Genomic DNA, 6463 nt, shown 5'->3' on the forward strand with positions numbered 1-6463 from the left:
GGAAGGGGATTTCATTCAATAGAAACTGTCAGAAGATGCGAATTTAGTCCTGTTGCTAAGGTTAAAAATAGTTTTTCTTTAAGGCTCTGTACATCATGTTCAATATGCTTAAAACACGGTAAAGGATGGTGAAAATAGATGATGATTCAGGATCCCTCAAAGGCATAACTTTTGAATTACATATAGCACTCCTAGGCATATACCCAAACGACTTTGTATAGTACCATGGAGGTACTCACACATCCATGTGTCTTGTTGTTCTATTTATAATAGCAAGGAAATGGAACCAACCTAGATGTCCATCAACAGATGATTGACAATGAAAATGTGGTGCATATACACAATGGAATTTTATTGACCTGCAAAGAGAAACAAAATTGTAAAAAGTGCTGGAAAAAGGATGAATTTAGACCACTTCCCCCACATCAGTGATCCTTCAAACATTCAGCTTAATGCCACCTTTATTACTGTGGACTCTAGATTTCTCCAAATAGGAATTAAAACAAATCTGTGGATATTTTCAATATTGAGGAATAGAGAAGGCTATGTTTGTCTACTGATCTTAGTGTTCATTTATTTTAGTTACATCAGGATTCATTTAAATTAAATTTTAATTTAAAAATGAACATTAAAGGGGCCGGAGAGATTGCTCAGGAGTTAAGAGCACTAACTGCTCTTCTAGAGGGCCCAGGTTCAATTCCCATTATGCACGTGGTGGCTAACAACCATCAATAACACCAGTTCCAGGGAATTCGATGGCATCTTCTGACCTCCACGGGCATTGCTTGACTCAGGTGTACTTACACACATGCAGGCAATATACTCATACACATAAAAAATAAATAAATAAATAAATAAATAAATAAATAAAATATTTTTAAATGAATATTAAAATACTGATGAGAACAGGAGGTAGAAACTACTTGGCAGTTTAGGGTAAAAAGACGCCAAAAAAAAGTGACTAGTTTCTTTCTGGGATAAGAAATGGAAATGTTGTTGGGCCTGTCAGTTCACTTGTCCTTGTTGGAGGCCAGAGATGCTAGAACTAATAAAGCCAAAAAATGTCTCTGGTTTCTCAATAGCCAGAGGCTGGGGATGCTAGGAAAGGGTCTGTTTTTCCTTTCCATATCTCTTTTTCCTGAAGGAGGACCCTGTTCCTGGAAACTTCATTGTGCACATGACCAGACGTCCCAGGGACCTAACACTGGATTCGGAACATGACTGGTCAGCTGTTACAAGGAAGTTCCTCTGACCACTATGGTGGCAAGCTATAGTCCCACCTCCTTCCCATGCTCCTCAGAAGGAGACAAAGGGGGAGGGGGTGCTAGTTACCCCTCCCACCCAATCATTTGACCTTAGCTTCTGGAGAGGCAGGGGCTAAGGATATATAAGCTGAGAATGAGGCAGGCCTCTTGCCTTTTGCATTGCTGTTGGGAAGTAACAGGATTTATGTTTGGGTGTGGACTTTCCAGCACTGCAGCCATAAGTGAGGGGGTGCCAACTCTTCTGTAAGTAAACCAGCACCCCAAGCTCAGTTAGTCATCCCAACAAACTACTTAGGATTTTCCAAACAGTGATTTTGAAGAATTCTTGATTTGGGTTGTTGTAAGGATGTGGGAGGAGGGAACTGGATGCCACATGTGCCTTCCAGCAGTGAATTTGACCTTATGTCAGCTCATCTCGCCCTTCCTTCCTCCTTCCACTAAAGCCTTTTTAATTCCTAAACAATGAAGGTGACTGGTGTCCCACTGCTAGGGACCCCTCCTGTTGTGCAGGAGCTCTGCCTTCTTTCTCCTAATCTCCTTGTAGTAAAATACCACTTTTTAAAAATTACCCTCTGTGGTCTATGACTTTCATTTTGCAAATACATGAGACAAGAACCTGAAAGCCTCTGGTTTGAGGTGGTTTGGGTGGTGGTTGAGTTTCTGGGGCCCCACCCTCTCAAGCTCTGTTATTCTCAAAGACACCCCAATATTCTTGCATCAATATTAATGAGCTAATTTGTATTTTGTTTTATATATATATATATGTGTGTTTGTGTGTGTGTGTGTGTGTGTGTGTGTGTGTGTGTGGTGTATGATTAAATCAAGATAAACATATCTGTTACCTAAACATCACCATTTCTTTTTGATGAACATCTAATTAATTAATTAATTTTTAACATTTTAACATACTTTATTATCTTTATCTTATGTGTATGATTATATAAGTACATCCATGACATGCAATGCCCATGGACGTCAGAAGAGGGCATCAGATTCCCCTGGAACCGGAGTTAAGGACGGTTCATAGCCGCCATGTGGGTTCTGGGAATCAAACCTGGGTCCCTGTGTGGCTCCTCTGCTCTGGCCTTTCCTTACCTCCTGCTTGGTCTTTTAAATTTTATTTATTTATTTACTTATTTATTTATCTTTATTTTATGTGTATAAGTGTACCAAGGTTCAATTCCCAGTACCAACACGGCGGTTATGAACAGCCCTTTTTAACATTTTTTTTTAATTTTATGTGTATGCATGTATTGCTTGCATGTATGTAAGTGCATCCGTGTTGCACAATGCCCTCGGAAGTCAGAAGAAGGTGTCACATTCCCCTGGAACTGGATGGTTGTCAGCCACCATGTGGGTGCTGGAAATCAAAAGGTTCAATTCCCAGTACCAACACGGCGGTTATGAACAGCCCTTTTTAACATTTTTTTTTAATTTTATGTGTATGCATGTATTGCTTGCATGTATGTAAGTGCATCCGTGTTGCACAATGCCCTCGGAAGTCAGAAGAAGGTGTCACATTCCCCTGGAACTGGATGGTTGTCAGCCACCATGTGGGTGCTGGAAATCAAATCTGGGTCCTCTGCAAGAGTAGCCAGTGCTCTTAAGTGATGAGCCAACTCTCCAGCCACTATAGTGATCATTTAAAATACTCTTTTGCATCTTTCAAAATGTATTCATGACATCTGTCAGTCTCCATCTAATGTATGCTTTTAATAACCATCTGAAAATCACCACCCTGCTAGATGAGCCCTGTTTCAACATTGTTGTTCATTTCTTTATTCTTTCAAAGTATTGCATAAGCATAACAATAATTTAAACATTTCTGTTTTCCTGCAGAGTCTCTTGGCAGTCTCCATTACCTCTCCTCCTTCTCTTTTTAATTACTTTAATGCTTTCATTAGCATCTATGAGACCTAACTGTAGAGGAAACTGAGACAGCAAATTCAATATTCTTGCTCAGTTTGCAGCAGGAATATTTTGTATTGCCCTCAAACATAAAACTTGCATTAGCATGGATATACCATGGACTCATATCCCAAATCCAATTCCATATGACCTGCACACATATCAGCTGCTTCATCTGGAATGTGACGTGACATTTCAGGAAAAAGACACCTGCATTCATAAGGAAGATGACCTTAGAGTGAGTTTGTCTTGTCTACCAGACAGGCTGTTTCTGGGAAAATCAACTATCTTTTGTCTGAAGCAGATATAACTATATAATTATTCAGTAATTTTAGCTTTGAATTCCATGTTAATTCAGACACCTTCTATCATTCTACATTATTTAAAAACAAGCAATGCCCGTACATTATTTTAGAGCATATATCAATCATGTATTATTAATAAGGACATTTAATAATAATAGGTACTTAATTTCTCAGACACTGGTAGTAATTGTCTGCAGAATGAAGTCACACCTTCACACCGTACCTCTGGGCTCCATGTTTCTTGGTGTTACCTCCCTTGTGTTGACTGCCTTTTTGGTGACTAGAGTTCTTTGAAGCACTGTTTCTCATTCAGCTAGTATTTTCTCTGGGGAGTGGCTTTGAGCTAGAAGGTAGAGTTTAGGCTCACAAAAACCTGATTTTAGTCCAGAATCAAGATCAGATAGTTACGTCCTGGTCAGCTTCCCAGTCAAGTGTACTCTCAAATCACATGAACTGGGAGACAATGATTCCACCAAATAATCACAGGTGGAGAAAACAAGAGATAGAAAATCCTAACATCATAACTCACTTTGACCTGAGAAATTAATTCCAGCCTCTGTCCCTTACTGCAATGTGTGGAAGCCTTCATGTATTTACAGACTGGGAAACAAGAAGCAGAGTGACGATGGAGCTACTGTGCATGACTCTAACGTCTTGATATTAGAAGTGTTACAGATTATCTCTTATTCTTAAGGGATTGTTACACCTGAAATCCAAGGTGAGAAATTAAGAAAAAGAGGAAGGAGACCCTTCACCTCCTACCCCTACACTTTGAGATCTGAAAGGAAATGTTGATGGGAAAGGAATTGGGCTTGTTTGACATATGAGACCTTTTGTACCCAAAAGAAGTACTTAGAGGTCGTGAAGAGAACATTGACCATTAATAAGGGCAAGTAAGCTCCATAAAAGGTTGAAAAAAAAAGCAGAAGGTTCTGGTTCCCCCCTGCTTTCTACTTTTTCTTTCCTTTCTTCCCCCCTCCTTCTCCCCACGCCCTCTCTGAGCCAACTCTCCAGACCCTTATTTTTTTTTAATATTTTATTTATTTATTTTTATTTTATGTGTATGAGTTTATTGCCTGCATGTGTGTAAGTGCACTCATGTCGTGCAATGTCCTTCCTTCCTTCCTTCCTTCCCCCCTCCCTCCCTCCTTCCTTCCTTCCTCCTTCTCTTCCTTCTCTTCCCTCCCACCTCTCCCTTTTCCCTTTATCCCCATCTTCCTCTCTTCCTTCCCTCCTACCCTTCCAGTTCTGTCTCCTCCCACAAACGTCTCCTCTTACCTATCAACTCCTGGTTTCTGAACTGATAAAAATAGCCTCAAACAAATATGTTCTGTGTATGTATTCGTCCTGCACAGTGACTTTTCACTGTTGGCCTCCATCTTTCCATATGAATGTTCAAATGATATTTCCTAAATTATATAAGATGTCAAGTTCAGAGTCAGTCATTTAAAAATGAATATATTATTCATGAAGAAAAACTTAACATAAAAATACAAGCAGAAAATAAAGAATTATCAGTTTTGGAGTCTAACGTGCTTGGGACACGGAAGGGAATGAGAGTCTTTATGACAGAAAAATCAACTACTCAATGGAAGGATTTGTCAAGGGAAGGAATTTTGCTTAAAAATCACCAATGAAGTCCAAAAAAATTTGGAGTAAAGGTAGAGGAGTTTGGAGGAGGAAGTGAGGAAAGAGTATACCACGGACTATTGGAATCATCTGGTATTAAATTTAAGTAAAAGCAGTGAAGAAAAACTTGAAAAATATTAGAGAGAAAATGTGCATCACTGAGTCTTTTGCCTTTTGGGCTTCATAATGGAACAAATGGTTTGCAAGGTAAAGAAACCTGGTCCTTATCACCACAGGACTGCATTCTGCCCATCTTTCTGAATATCTGTTTCACAGTCCCTTCTCACAAACCCTCCCTTGCCTTTCATCCTCTCTTCCTCCCACCCTTCCAGCCTGAATCATTCACAGTCCACTGATCCCAGGAGCTGCGTTGCCATGTTCTCATCTGCACATGTTGCATTTATGTATTCATCTGTTCTAAGACATGTAGGCTGATTCCACATCTTAGCTATGATGAACAGAGCAGCATTAAGCCTGGAGTGCAAGTTTCTCTTTGAAATGCTGATTTAATTTCATTTGGGTATATTCCCAGAAGGGAGATTATTGAATCTGTGATGGAGCTGTGTTTAGCCTTTTGAGGAATCTCCATACTGTGTTCCATAATCCTTACTTTGTTACTTTTCTACCATCTGCATATGGAATTTCTGTTTTGTTTTTTTTTTCCTCTATATCATCACAAACATTTGTCTACTTTTGTTCTTTGTTAGTAACAATTCTGAATGAGCAGATATGAAATACTTTTTATTTTGGTCTTTTTGAGACAAGGTTGCCCTGTAACCCCAGCTAGCCTAGAGCTTATTATGTAGACCAGGCTTGCCTCAATCTCATAGAAATCCTCCACCTCCGCCTCCTGAGTACTGGAATTAAAGGCCTGCATGACCTCACCTGGCCCAGATATGATATCTCAACCTCCTGTCAGTCCACAATTTTTTTTCCTCATATATTTCCTGTGATGGGAAATGTCTATCCAAGTCATCTTTCCATTTTGAATTAAATTAAACTATTGTTATTTCTAGAAAATTAGCCTACCTACATGATTTTCTAAAATATTTTTACAATTCTAATTTAATGTGAAAACTAGAATACCTGGAAGAAACTAATTAATGAAATATGACATGTTTAGCACAACCCCACAAGTATGTGCACATTCACACAGAAGCAGTGCGAAAAACACATTATTACTTAAAAAACATATGTAGGCACACATTATATTAACTGTATCCTAAACCATATCGGAATGCAATAGCAACGTATTTTGTGTAACTGTATTTGATCATTATTGGTATGTTTGAGAGAGATGTGCTTGAGGCTAGGAGAGGATATTGGGTTTCAGTTTATAATCATAACAAATATTTA

Source organism: Nannospalax galili, unplaced genomic scaffold, assembly GCF_000622305.1.
Source record: "Nannospalax galili isolate Female #2095 unplaced genomic scaffold, S.galili_v1.0 scaffold1453, whole genome shotgun sequence".
NCBI lineage: Eukaryota > Metazoa > Chordata > Mammalia > Rodentia > Spalacidae > Nannospalax > Nannospalax galili.